Genomic DNA, 15,265 nt, shown 5'->3' with positions numbered 1-15,265 from the left:
CAGAAAGCAATGAACACTCAAGGTCGTTGTTCCTGTACCTTGCTGTCAGGTGGAAATCTACTTAAAAGGAAGTTCTAAAGCCTAGTAGATTTGTGACTTTTGGAAGATTATAGCCTCTGTATACAAAAGCTTGAAATGAAAACTGTTTCCTGCTGAATAGACTTGTGAGTCAGATCAAGAACCGTTCATTCGATCATGACAAAAAAAAATCCATTCAATTCTGCAAAAGATTGATTCTTTGATAAAGAATAGTATATTATGAGGCCTCCTGCAGGAATTGAGCTTCAGAAGAAACAGCTTTTAATCAACACCCTATAATAAGAGAAAATATCTACCACAACATGCCTTTAATAACATCAGGGGGTGGGAATAAAGATTTTGCCTTTAAACTGGAATTGATAACTAGTAAAACAAAAGGATATAAAGGCCTTTAGAATGTACTCCACGGTTTCTGAGTATATACAAATCTGTATAGAAAATGTAAAGAATGAGTCCTTTAAAACTATTAAATTATGGACTATGAAGGGTCATAAATGGTATAAAATTACTTGATGTCTATTGTTATCAAACTGATGTTCCCTTACCTTTTTTTGGACAAAGTATTGGCACAGATAAGTATATCTCATTACAGAAAAAGTGAGTCAATCAGGTTGCTTGCAACCCCAAAGAAAAGTTTTGTAGAATGTAAAATGTTTCTGTATCATTAAATTACTACTTTGTTTTTGTTTTCTTTTTGGCGTTATTTCTGAAGGGCAAATATTCTTTTACAGAAAATCCAAACACACCTTTATGTGGCATTCTTAACTTTTATTTTATCAGCCCTAAGCACATTTTGATTTGTATTACGGAATAAGTTACTTATTAAAAGCCGACTTCTCGTTTTTACTTCTGCCAGCTGCTTTACAAAACAATGGCTTGTAGCCCTTCACTTTAATTACTCAGTGCAGAGAGAATAGGTTCCTATTGTGTATGGTAAATTCTGATTTCATTTCATAGTATAATCCATAAATCAAGAAAAAAGTGAATTAACGACGACGCAGAAAGTCTACGGTGGAAATGGTCATTAGCTGACCTAGCGCATCAAGCCAAGACGATAAAATAACATGAATTTAATAATCCATTATTTTTTTCTTGGTCACTTTTCTTCATTAAATAATGACGAACAATAACTCCCACAGCCTACAGCAACTCCTCAGGCTCATGAAACTCTCCATTTCTTTGGGCAGGGGTTGCCTGGAGCGCACACCGAAAAACTAGATTAGATCCTATTGTGTTCAATTTATCGAGGGGTAGAATAAGCAGCACAGTGAGTATATAGAACACCATCTGCCTTAGCGTATTAGGGCTTTAATACTTATGCTATCATCTGGTTGTTAATAACACATTTGACTGATATTATGATTAAGGTATTTAAGATTGACACTTAAAATTATAGGAAATACAATTGAACAAAATCAGCTTAGCGCGTATATGAACTAGAATCCTAATGAGGAATTTCCTAATGACATGAAGCTGGCTTCTGAATTCTCAATTTTCATATATTCAGGGGGTTTTATCAGATATGAAATGTAGAAGAGATTGCAACATGGTGAATATTTCTAGAAACATCCGCAGAGGAACAGGAAGGTATAAAGGAGAGGGATAAGTACCACACACATTTTATAGTCCTGGGGAAATGTTAGCAGAATGTCAGAGATATCCCATTTGCAATAATACATGTATGGTTTGTCCCAGCTTTTCACAGGAAATGTGCTCAATCTTCACTAAGCTAGCATGACACAAGCGTCACCATGTGAGTCTAGACACTATTAGAAGCACAGAAAGAGAAAATAGTCTATGCGTTCAGGAGTTAGCTAAGACAGCCAATAGTAGGCAAAGAACATTATAAACAATATTATCCAAAGGAACAGAAATATCGAGGGGTTTTTGGTGATCTGTTGTCCAAAATATCTTGAAGGGGTGATTTTATGAACAGAATACTTAACAACAACAAAAGCAAGAAAAGAAGACCAGGGCTAGAATTCCCCAATAAAGAGCAAATAAGAGACCACCACAATAAACAGTGGTGGCAGATTATGTCTCTAAACATTTTTGCCTTAACAGGGATGTTACTTTTCATTGAAAGTGAATCCCTGGCTGCAGGCTAGTATAAAAAAACAAACTGGGCTGCAAACACATTCCTCGGGTGACTGGTGACTCTGACCGCTGCCGTGATGTCGGGTTTTGGCGGCAGCGTGCATGTCAACAGCCAATTAATGAGCAGGGCGTTCCCATGTAGTAACGCTCTGCACAAAGTCACTATTCTCACTGATTGGCTTTGGCTACGGTGCCGCCATGTCAACAAAGTAGCAATCAGACACCGGGAGCAGCGGCAACACTCGTCAGTGGATCTGAGGAAAGCCATTACAGTGTGGATTGTTTTTTTTAGAATAGGCTGCAGCTGGGTATAAACTTGTAATGAAAAGAAACATGTTTAAAAAATGCTGGTAAGAAGAAACCAAGATTTATCTCTTCACCAATAAGCAATTGCTTACATGGCAATTTAGTACATAATGGTGGTACCGACCCATCGTAACACCCTCTTTTTCCAGAAACGTCAAGAAATTCCAGAATAAAATTAGATTGTGAGTAGAGATGAGCGGACCCTTGGAAGATTGGTTCAGCGGGATCAGCAGGACGTTAGATAAAGTTCAGTTTGACCTGATCCTCATTAGAAGTGACTAATTGGGCATCTCCGCCCACATGTCAATCAGCCATTCTTACTGGCATCAGGAACTTGAAGGGGGAGTCTCCACTTTTTGCTAATCCTAACACTATAGAAGAGATATTTGTTTGCAACCCCTAAGGGTCTGATTCATCACTGCATTTTTACCATTTTTTTACATGAATAATTTAAAACTCTCAGTTAATGACTTTTATTTGTAACAAATTCAAAGGTTTTGCGCTTTTTTTAAAGTTGTCCTTAGTTGTTTAGCTAAATTTATGATTTCTACGTCAATGTGGCATTTTCAGATGTTTTAGACTAATTTATCGAATGCCACGTTTAAAAAAAGCCACAAAATTTTGCACAATTGTACTCCAGTCATCTCTGGAGTGATTTTTTTTCATATGGCAGAATTTTTTTTTTTTACGAAACATGAGAGTTTTAGCTTTAAAGATGCGTAAAAAGATCTAAGATAAAAAAGACCATTTTTGACATTGTTCAAAATTGATTAACCATCTTAAACACGTTAACGAAGAGGACTGCAATGTATATCACAAGGCAAAAAGAAAAGTCACTTAAAAACTCCACAAGAGATAAACAGGGACCTAAGTTTTTCTGTTAATAAAGCTTTAATGAGAACCTGTCATCACGATTTAATATGTTAATGTACAAAAAGGATATTATACCAAATCTTCTTTAATTCATTAAAGTAGAACCATACTGCGGATTTCTGCACTACAGGTATCTAATAAATCAGTACAACAGCCCCATATGGCTATATTATCATTACTTTAACATGTTAAATTGTGATGACATGTACATGTTTGAGGGATTCTATATATTAATGAACTAGGGTGCTTCTTATAAGTTTACCTTTAAGCAACTGTGCATTAGCTACAGTAAAGAGTGTTACTACTTTTGGTACATTACAGTGAAATGCACTGCACTAGATAGCCAGTGAAAAAAAAAACCATACCTTTAGATATGCCTATATTATAAACATGTCTGGGGCATCGACATAATGTCAAAAACGCGTCAGAAAATCATTGAGCTCAGCGGCTCTGAGTGGGGCATTCTGTCTACTCAGCAGAGCCACTGAGCTCACAGATTGCCTGCCACACTTGACGTGATGTCTGCGCCACAGCCAATATTCGACAGTGGGAGCAGCACCAGAGACTCAGCCCTGGACCTGGGGAATGCTAAATAAAGCATAGGTTGTTTGCTTTTTTTATAACTAACTGCAGTGAGGGACCAAGACTTTCTGAAATGGGAGCAACCCTTAAAGATTGGAATGGTGGCTAAATCTCAAGAAATCAGCATTGGTTCTGAGTCTCAGCAGTTCAACTTCCAGGCTTGGTTTCAACATAAAAAAGAGTTTTGTGTCTCAATATGTCACCAGGGACACCTCTGCATAATCTGTGACAGAAGGGGGAGCTGGTCTAACTATTACAATAAGTCACTTAGACAGTTTTTCACTGGTAGAACTCCTACTGATGATAGTCTTTGTGGTATTTCACAAGTCCATATTTTCTTACAGACTTGAGTAGTCTGCACAAAATCAAGGAGACTTCTCCGATTTTAATCCAACTTTCATATAAATATTGCTAAAGAAAGTCTATGTATGGGTAAGAAAAAAAAAAATAAATAATAATAAATCTTAGAAAAAATAATGGATCTCTAACCAAACTCTGATGGTAAAAACTGACAGGTTAATTTTAACATGGTGGGAATAATGCTTTAAATTGTAAATGTCACTATCTAATAGTTTTTATTCATGACAGTGGCTGCAAAGTGGTGCTGATCGGTGGGGTACGGTTCCTGAAACCTCAAGCGATCAGTCAAAATATCAATCTGGAATACAAATCTATTGCATGAGTTACACACATATCTCTTCCTGAGATCTTGGCTGATTTCTTTTGAGTTTCCCATGATGCTACACAAAGAAGCAGTGTTTATCAGGTGTGCATTAAAATACATCCACAGGTGTGTCTTTAATTAACTCAGATGTTGCCAATAAACCTATCAGAAGCTTCCAAAGACATGACATCATCATATGGGCTATCCCATATTATTTAAAGGCATAGTACTCTTAGTATATGTAACTGTTTGACTTTGCATAACGTAATACAAATGCCTTAAAACATTTTCTCTCTCATTATTCTGGCATTTGGCAAATATAAATAATTTTGGTTCCTAATTGACCTAAAGCGGGAAATGTTTGTTCTGATTTCATGTCAGATAGTAAACATGCAGATCTGTCTTTTTACATAGTGTATGTAAACTGATTTCAACTGTAGCTGTCTACTATTGATCCAGTCTACTGGATCAATAGTAAGTTTATGATGCCGAACATTCAATCTCCCAGAGTTGTATATGGATTCATAGACTTGCTATTGAGCTGATAGTTCAGTTCATGTAGCCCATGCAGCAGCTGTGGACTTCAGAGCGGTGTTTTGACTGATCAGTAGGGGTCTCCGAATTTCCAAGCAGTACATTTTGCATTTATTTTCTGAAAATGAGAAATGGTCAAAATAGCAATGAGAAATGGTCAAAATAGCAAAAAAATGCATTGCTTTCAGACCTCAAATAATGCAAAGAAAACAAGTTCATAATCATTTAGAAACAACAATACAAATGTTTTACCTCAGGAAGAGTTCAGAAAAAGTGTTGAGTGAGTAGTTAGCTATTCGTACTCGCTATGCTTTTAGTGAGTACTGACTGCTACTCGCATATTCATTACAAGTAGCGGACACAATGTAAGTCAGTGGGAAATACTCACTAAGTAGCGAGTAACCCGAAAGCCGTACTTTTCGTGTGAGTAGCGAATAGTATGGCTTTGGGGTTACTCGCTACTTAGCTAGTATTTCATTGTGCCCGCTACTCGTAACGAATATGCGAGTAGCAGACAGTTCTCGCTAGAAGCATAGCGAGTACAAATAGCTAACTAGTCACTTATCACTATTCAGAAATCAATATTTTGTGGAATAACCATGATTTTTTTAACACAGCGTTCATGCATCTTGGCATGCTTTCACACTGCTTTTGGGTGACCTGATGCCACTCCTGGTACAAAAATGTAAGCAGTTCTTGTTTGTTTAATGGCTTGTGACTATCCATCTTCCTCTTGATTACATTCCAAAGATTTTCAATGGGGTTCAGGTCTGGAGATTGGACTGGCCACGACAGAGTTTTGATATGGTGATCCTTCATCCACACATTGATTGACCTAGCTGTGTGACATGGCGCATTGTCCTTTTCAGCTTTGCCCAATACCTGGTTGTCTCATGGTTAGACAGAGACCTGGAGAGGTGTACAAGCCATAGTGTCTTAGACCCACTGTGAAATTTAGTGGAGGATCGGTGATGATCTGGGGATGTTTTAGCAAGGCTGGAATTGGGCAGATTAAACTTTGTGAAGGACCTATGATTCAAACCACATACAACGTTATCCTGGAAAAACAGTTGCTTCCTTTTGCTCAGGCAATGTTCCCAACTCTGAGGACTGTGTTTTCCAGCAGGACAATGCACCATGCCACACAGCTAGGTCAATCAATGTATGGATGAAGGACCACCACATCAAAACCCTGTCATGGCCAGCCTAATCTCCATACCTCAATCCCATTGAAAACCTCTGGAATGTATTCAAGAAGAAGATGGATAGTCACAAGCCATCAAACAAAGAACTGCTTAAATTTTTGCGCCAGGAGTGGCATAAGGTCCCCTAAAACCAGTGTGAAAGACTGGTGGAAAGCATGCCAAGACGCATGAAAGCTGTGATTAGAAATAATGGTTATTCCACAAAATATTGATTTCTGGAAACTTCATGAGTTAAAACATTAGTATTGTTGTTTCTAAAAGATTATGAACTTGTTTTCTTTGCATTATTTGAGGTCTGAAACCAATGCATTTTTTTGCTGATTTTTTGCTTGGAAATTTGGAGACATGTTGTCAGTAGCTTATAGAAAAAAAGAATACTTTATATTTTACTCAAAAATATACCTATAAAGAGAAAAATCAGAAAAACGGACAATTTTGCAGTGGTCTCTTAATTTTTGCCAGAGCTGTATATATAATAACTTTCATATAGTGACAGTTATAATTTAAGGCATTATTTCCACCACGTTATAGGGAACCTGACAGTTTTTAACCTCAGAGTTTGGTTGGTATTTCATTAGTTTTTCTCAATTGAAAAAATGTGAGGTTTCTTAAGCTTCTCTTATCATCTGAGTGCTGTCCAATTTTTTCACAAACTCATAGACTTTCATTGGAAATTTTGATCTGAGACTTGGATCAAGATCAGACAGATCTCCTTAATTTTGTGCGGACCACTCAGTTTGCGAGAAAACACAGACTTGTGAACTACCACATAGATCATAGGTACGAGTTCTACCAGTGAAAAATACAGATTTAATTCATTCGAGTAAAACTGAAATCTGAATGAGCACTAAGGCCCGCTACACCTTTATGGTCTTTCTGTTCAGTTCAGTCAATTGTTAAAATTTATGAAGCTCTATAACAGATGTCTGGTAGAATCACCCAAGGAGTTTTTATTTTACAAACAATATGCTAATCCTATTAGGACTGGTATATAGTTTACTCGGATTTATGCCACAGTGCACTCCTTGTAGACTGATCTTTGTCTCCCATCTTGAACTCATAGCATTTTGCTGTGTAATAGCACTGGGATCAATGAAGCCTGCATTATACTTACATTATGGTTTTTCAGAAACACCGAAAGAGACAATTCTCTAAACACTCTTCAGAACAAGACATACATGTAAATAATTGAACTGACGCTGTAAGCAATCCTCTTAAAGCAATGGAAGGTTAAAAGAACTAAGGCCATCTAATATCTAAAAGGTAGTGGAGATTACAGCTTTAAATCAGTACACACCACCCCATTTGAAAAGTAGATGTTAATCAATATTTCACTGTCAATTTTGACAAGAATGAGTTTCATAGAACATTTTTTTAACCCATAACATCAAAGTAAGGTAACAATATAACTTCCATTACAAAACCTTCAGTTATATTCAAATTAGTTGATGTAACAATGAATACACCCTACATTAATAACTACTACATCTAGTATTTTGTATGACCTCCATGATATTTAAGGACAACACCAAGCCTTCTTGGCATATAATGAACAAGTTGGTGGCATATTGCAACATCTATCTTTTTCCATTCTTCAAAAATGACCTCTTTTACAGCCTGGATGGAGAGTGATGCTCACCTGGTCTCTTTTGCATTCCCCAAAGGTGTTCAAATGGGTTCAGACCAGGAGATATACTTAGCCACTGAATTACTTTCCCCCTGTTCTTCAGAAATACAACAGATGTGGGTTTTGAATCAGTGTCATATTGGAAAAGTGCATGCTTACCAAGGGCACGGAGTGATGGTACCATCTTTTCTGTCACTATAGAGCAGTACATCTGTGAATTCATGATATCATCAATGAAATGTAGCTCCTCGACACCAGTACCATTTATGCAGTCCCATATAAGGACACTGCCACCACCACGTTTCACGGTAGGCACTATGCATTTTTCTAAATTTATTTTTCTAAATACATGGTGCCTACAGTGATACATGGTGGTGGAAGTGTCCATATGTGGGGATGCATCAGTGTTACTGGTGTCAGGGTGCTACATATGGGAATTCTGAAGCGACAAGTTGGGGATCACTCTCCATTCAGCATCCAGGCTCTAAAAGAGGTAATTCTTGAAAAATGGAAAAAGATAGATGTTGCAATATCTTGCCAACTTGATCATTGCATACCTAGAAGAATTGTTTCTAGAAATATATATCCTAAAAACTAAAGAGTTATTTGAATTAACCAGAATTTTCTTATGAGATTTACATGAGGCATCATTTGCAATGGTTTCCTTTTATGTGACATAGGGATCAGGTGTTATTAAGCCCTAATAGCTATGCCACTGGATTATTTTATATGCCTTAAAGTGGATTGCTATAAAAAATAGAAATTATAATGAGCATATAAGAACATTTTCAAAAAAAGTCAAGGTTAATGAATTTGTTTTCTTGTTGACTGAAGGACAAAACCCATAGAGATTGCCAAAATATATTGCCTTGGTAACCTAACAATGAATTGTAGAAGCTCAATCACTCCATTGTTAAGGTACATTACCAGCAGTCCTAATGATAAACATGTTGTAGAGGACAAGGATAGACAAGACAGACAGTAAATTAAATTCTGCATATATCAAGTGTGTCAAATATTAAATGGCATATCGCAAAAAAAAAAAAAAACAACAATAAAAAGGATTTCCCTACCACCAAAGTCAAGCTGATATGCTATTAAAAAAGCTACAACCATTCTGAATTAAAGTATACTCATGTATAATACTCCTTTAAGCCTGTTTTTGAAAAAAAAAAGCTATTGTACTAGGGCTGTTTAAGAGTAGATATATGTGAGGCAGATTTTGTTGCAGAAATGTTTTGATATCTCAAATTTTGGTTCAGTTGCACAAATTTCAGCAAAGAAAATCTTCTTTAAAAGGATTTGTCCATCTTTGAACTGAAAAACACAGTGACTACAGACTTCTGAATCCTCACAGCGTGCACAATGCATGCTATCAGGATTTTACAGTGCTGTGGGTGAGAGTGGACTGTCACATTCCTCCAAATATGTGATTGTGTGTGTGACGCCCCTGAGGCTTCAGACGCCACACAGTACTGCACCTTAATTAAGGTGCAGTATTTGCCTCGGGTAAGGAGGGGGTTAATCACCGGTGTTCTATCTTCACACTTTACATACAGTCAGGTGCCTTCCCACTGGGGGGATGGCCCAGGGTAGATAGGGGGTGGCCATCACGATGCATGGGACTTTACCGGTCACTGAAGCCACCTGGGGGAAGGGTTCCACTTGGGGTAGAAGTAGGACCAACTCACACAATCTTCATTCAATCTATCCAGGGCTTCAGTTCTGGCGACACGAAACCTGCACCTTCTTCCTTTTTCTTCTTTCATGGGGCTTGTGGCTTGGAGTGGAATGCTCAGCCAGGGTCCCTCACTACTGGAGGGGCAACTCATAGAAAGGATAATTTCCAAACACCGGTGGCTTCTTCCAACTTATCCGAGGTTGACGGGGCCTATCACAGCGGGTGACCGTTACTACACTGGGCGTGTGGCATAACAGTGAGTAAAATAACCTGGAACCGCAGCAACCGACACGGACTCTTATTACCGTCGCCGCCACCCCGCACCTCGGCGCAAACGGCCCCTGCCACCACTACAGCCCGCATCATCACCCCTGGGGCCCACTCCACCTGTGGGAGGGAAACCATCTTTGCTGCTATTACCATCTGCCCCGGAGGACAGCGACAGCAGCGGCGGCTAATTCCCTGGCCACATACCGCAGGTGGCGTCACAACAACAACCTCCTATCTACCACCTTTTATTGTGGAAACCTCGGGGCCACCGCGACATCCTAGATCTCCACACCGGCCCGGTAATGAGTAACAGGTGCCAGACCGGACCTGAACCCCCTGCCCCACTGGGTTCCACACATGCATATGGTCACATGTTGACTAGACATGCTTGGCCTTACACAATTGACCATTATTAAGTGAGGTCATTCATGTCAAGTAGGAATGTGGCCAGAGGTATGCAAATTGCATATTTGTGATTATGTGACTTCCCGCTCTTGCCTCTAACACCAGAGAATCCTGACAGTGTGTGCTGTGAGGATTCAGATATCTGCTGTCTCATAGTGTGACTGCAGACTTCCATCCCAAACTAGGACAACCTCATTAACCATTTTGCAGGGCTGCAATTAAAAATTATGCTGCTCGTTGAGGTATATGTTTTTTTCTGGCAGTCAGAAACGTCCATTTTTTAAGTTGAAGATGCTTCAGGTTTACAGAACGACAGAAAATAAGTATTTCCTGAAATGTCTTATGCTTTTCTAGTGCTCTTTGGTCATTTTGAGCACTTTTTCAATGGTTTTGACTGCCTACAGGACCTTTTTTAGCATCCTCCCTGAATTTTTATGTGGCATCTTTCATACTAGCATTTTCCAGACTTTTTTTAACTTCACTCAACAATGCAGAATCTGCTAGCGGCTTTTCAAGTGAAGCGTCTTTTGAGCTTTCCAGTTGACTTGTATTGTAAAGTATAGAGGGTCTTCAGCATGGAAGAATGGGCTCAACTGTTGTAATAGCTTGATATCTTTGGTACCTAAAGCAGTTAAAATCTGCTGAAAAGAATGAACATATGATATCAACAGCAAGTCTTATTTTTACGTAGAGATTAATGTCTTCATTCTTTTGAGCATTTTATTGAAGCACGCATGAATAAAATGTTGTGTGAACATGCCCTAAACAATCACACCTGCAGCACCAGTTAGAGTGGGTAATATGAAGGAACAGACTGCACAACACAGGGTTTATTTGTAGTCTCCGACCATAGAAACACATAGCTGTTGAAAGGAGCTGTAGGCGTAAAATATAAGGATATTTTTAATTAGAAGTATGCATGTTAAAAATATAAAATTAAAAAGGCATTTTTCACAATAAACACATATGAGTGAAAAAGGCCTTAAAATGTCTCTTTAAGGTAGAATAGATCAGAAATCCCAGGGGATTGTAACAAATCAGGTAGCTGCTCAAATTTTTCGCCGAGTCTCAAAGTGAGAATTGGAATCTGAAGACCTTACTTTTTTGCATGTAGAAGTTTTGAGAATTATTCCTTGTGTTGGTCACGGAACCTTTCAACAGTCTTGATCCACCTACAAAGTACTATCATTACTGGGTAACAAGTGTAAACTGCCTCGTTCGTGATCACAGCGTGGTGTAACACAGAACATGAACTCGCGCTCATGCCATTGAGTCTACTGGTGTGTGCCGGGAGATCGATCATCAGGAAAGTCTTCTGAGATGTTTCCAGAAGATTTGGAGAATACATTGGATGACTAAAGAGACATGGATATGTTTAAGCCTATTAAGCAGTAACAGTAATTTGGAGGGTAAAACTGCTCAGATTCATTTAGGGTATGTGCAGACCTCTCTGCACTGGCAAAACCTGCTTCCAATTTCCTTGCCAAAACTCAACAGCAGTGTTTCTGCACATTTCATCCTTTGCATTTCACAGGGTAAAACCCTCAGTACTATCCTCAATTCTGCAGTACCAGCCAGTTTACGTAGCAGATTTTCTTAGAATTACATGACTGAGGTTTCTTGAAATCTCAGTCACAGCTAAAATGCACAAAAGTTTCTACAAGAAAATGCATAGTAGAACATTTTGTGTAGACACGTATTAGGAACCCCAAATTTCTTAGGGTTTGAAAACAGATAATTTTTTATACATCTTGGAGTTACAAAACATCCTTATGTCCAGACGCCATATAAACAAAGATGATCCAATATGTAAGCAGTGTTCATTCAGGGACATGCAATATTTTAACCATTGCAGGTCTTGATCAGACATTATAGAATGCAGATCCTGCCAAAGACCAGCAATGGTTGAAATGTAGCATTTACCTGTGTTCATGAAGAACCTTTACTTATTTTTTGGATATTCTGTATACAGAGTGATCCGGGTATGCTATTTTGGTTCTGAAAAGGTCAGGTCATTACCAGTAGAAATGAAAAGAGATCATGATCATGATTGTATGTTCTATGGTGTGGATGAGCCTGTAATAGTGTGAACTGAGCCTAAGACAGCAACACTGATGAGAACAGCAAGTAGTCACGCATTGTACTTCATCATCAGCGGGTCATCCAAATGTACACGCCATGATACAGGACAGATGCAACAATAAGTCAATTACAAGTGCAGAACTGCAAGCTTATGATGAGTCCATGACCTAGCAGAGTTTCATTCATAAAGAAGGCCAATGATAACTCTGAGTAGTGCATGAGCAACCAGAAACATTTTATATATATATATATATATATATATATATATATATATATATATATATAAAGACTTTCGCCATTTCTTAACCCAATATTTTCTTCCTGGAACCTAAACAGAATTTGAAGCCAAAAATATATGCTGCTGTATCATCCCTGGGCGAATACCGAGGCAGATATAGTGTCAGAACAGGACCCATTCTCACCACAGCCGGCCATGCACTATACTCACAATTTTGCTATTTTAATATCACCGTGTACTATACCATAAGGAGGGAGTTTCTATTATCTTACAACCAGCAGTTAAATTAGACAAAAGGTGTGAATATTCCCTTTGTTGGCTCCAGTATGATGGGAGGAGAATTCTTTCTAACAATGGTTTTACAGAAGCTGAATCCAAAAAAGCGTGTCATAGTGGTGGAACATAAAAATGATGAGGAGCATAGGGAACAACCACAAGTAACACTATAGATATCTGCATAGTCTTAATAGAAGTCTCCATGCTCACATCATCCACACTCAGTCCTCCCGGAATAGCATTAGAGATCTGGCAGGAACTGTTGTGCATGTGTGATGATTAATTACTAATGTTCCCTGGTAGATCAATAGCAAGCTGGTGTAGGAGCAGGAATGACAGCACTGGGACTGGGCTCCAGTAGGCACTGGTCCAGCATGTGCCAGTGACATGAGGCAGACACATAGCATCACATGGAGAGTGTGGTTCAGAGGATGCACACACTATACAGCCCCCCACACATGGGCAACAACAATACACAGCACCACACACCCACCACAAACCATCTCCCTATTCTTAGCATTACCTTAAAAGACACAGTCTACAAGAAGCAGGCTGACATGAAACAAAGCAAAGCAAAGGGAAGGGAAGGGTACCTGACAGATGCCATTCCAGGTGCTGGTAATCCCAGGTTGGTCAAGTGCAAACCCCTTTTTAGCAGGTTACTATGGCAATGCTGTTCCAGATGGGAAAGGCTGAGCCCTGCATCCCATTCACCTAGTGACACCCAGTGATGGAGCAGCCTGCTGCCAGGACTTCTCTCCCTGTGCCTTCCCCTGGCCCTGGGGGACAAGGCTTGCAGATCAGCTCCTCACTGTGCCAGAGCCTGGAAGCAGGATGCCATCCTCACACCAGTCTGGGCTGAGAGCTCTGCAGCAAGTGGCGCTGTTCCTTGATTTCCAGGCACAAAAGCAGCAGCCACGCAGGCTCTGCACACAGCAGATACTGCACACAGCCTGGCCAGCAGCACTGAGGCTGCCCGAATCGATAGGGTTAACCCCTGCCATGCTGCACTCTAGGCTCCCCCCAGCAGGCAGCACCTCAGCCCCCCACCCATGTCACAGTATAGTATATAGTATATTATGGTGGGGGGACAGCAGCTGCAGGGAGTGAACAGCTGAGGACAGGAGCAGTGACCAGGGCTTGGAGGGCATCCAGGCAGACAGGTGGACTACTGATACCAGCAGGTGGGCTACTAATCCCACATTAAGCTAAAATGCCAAGAAACGGTAATAAATTAATAGGTATATATATATATATATATATATATATATATATATATATATATATATATATATATTATATACATGTATATACTGTATATATACACACACACACACACACACTGTGCAACAGCACTTTGCAATTAGTGGACACAGGAATATATACGGAAAAATTGTGAAGTTATTATTCCACATCTGTCATTTCCTCCTAGCAATGGTAGAATTCATGTACACAGTGGTCGCAGAGTTGTATATGTCTGTATATTGTGCACCTGTACATTAATAGAAAGCAGGGCCGGATTAAGGTTGGTGGGGGCCCCATAAACGTTAACATTTTTAGCCATAACAGTAGAGCACGAACTGTAGCATTTAGATATAAATCCAATAAACATGTATCTTACCCTGTTCTGACACATTCAGATTTACAGTACTACAATACAGATACAGTCCAGGATCACTCACAGCCGTCACTTATACACACAGTACAATACAGATACAGTCCAGGATCACTCACAGACGTCACTTATACACACAGTACAATACAGATACAGTCCAGGATCACTCACAGCCGTCACTTATACACACAGTACAATACAGATACAGTCCAGGATCACTCACAGCCGTCACTTATACACACAGTACAATACAGATACAGTCCAGGATCACTCACAGCCGTCACTTATACACACAGTACAATACAGATACAGTCCAGGATCACTCACAGCCGTCACTTATACACACAGTACAATACAGATACAGTCCAGGATCACTCACAGCCGTCACTTATACACACAGTACAATACAGATACAGTCCAGGATCACTCACAGACGTCACTTATACACACAGTACAATACAGATACAGTCCAGGATCACTCACAGCCGTCACTTATACACACAGTACAATACAGATACAGTCCAGGATCACTCACAGCCGTCACTTATACACACAGTACAATACAGATACAGTCCAGGATCACTCACAGCCGTCACTTATACACACAGTACAATACAGATACAGTCCAGGATCACTCACAGACGTCACTTATACACACAGTACAATACAGATACAGTCCAGGATCACTCACAGCCGTCACTTATACACACAGTACAATACAGATACAGTCCAGGATCACTCACAGCCGTCACTTATACACACAGTACAATA

At 39.4% G+C, this 15,265-nt stretch overlaps 1 protein-coding gene across 1 annotated transcript in view; it reads right to left on the bottom strand.

Moving 5' to 3' along the window:
- NAV3 (neuron navigator 3) overlaps nucleotides 1-13,777 on the bottom strand; it is a 1,060,193-nt gene extending 1,046,416 nt beyond the window's left edge. The window contains exon 1 of the mRNA XM_075344930.1: nucleotides 13,473-13,777. The gene's annotated coding sequence lies outside the window, so the exon portion shown is untranslated. The remainder of the gene's footprint in view (nucleotides 1-13,472) is intronic.
- Between the last annotated feature and the right edge of the window lie 1,488 nt (nucleotides 13,778-15,265).

Source organism: Anomaloglossus baeobatrachus, chromosome 4 (assembly GCF_048569485.1).
Source record: "Anomaloglossus baeobatrachus isolate aAnoBae1 chromosome 4, aAnoBae1.hap1, whole genome shotgun sequence".
Lineage (NCBI taxonomy): Eukaryota > Metazoa > Chordata > Amphibia > Anura > Aromobatidae > Anomaloglossus > Anomaloglossus baeobatrachus.
This window is presented reverse-complemented; position numbering and strand designations above follow the sequence as displayed.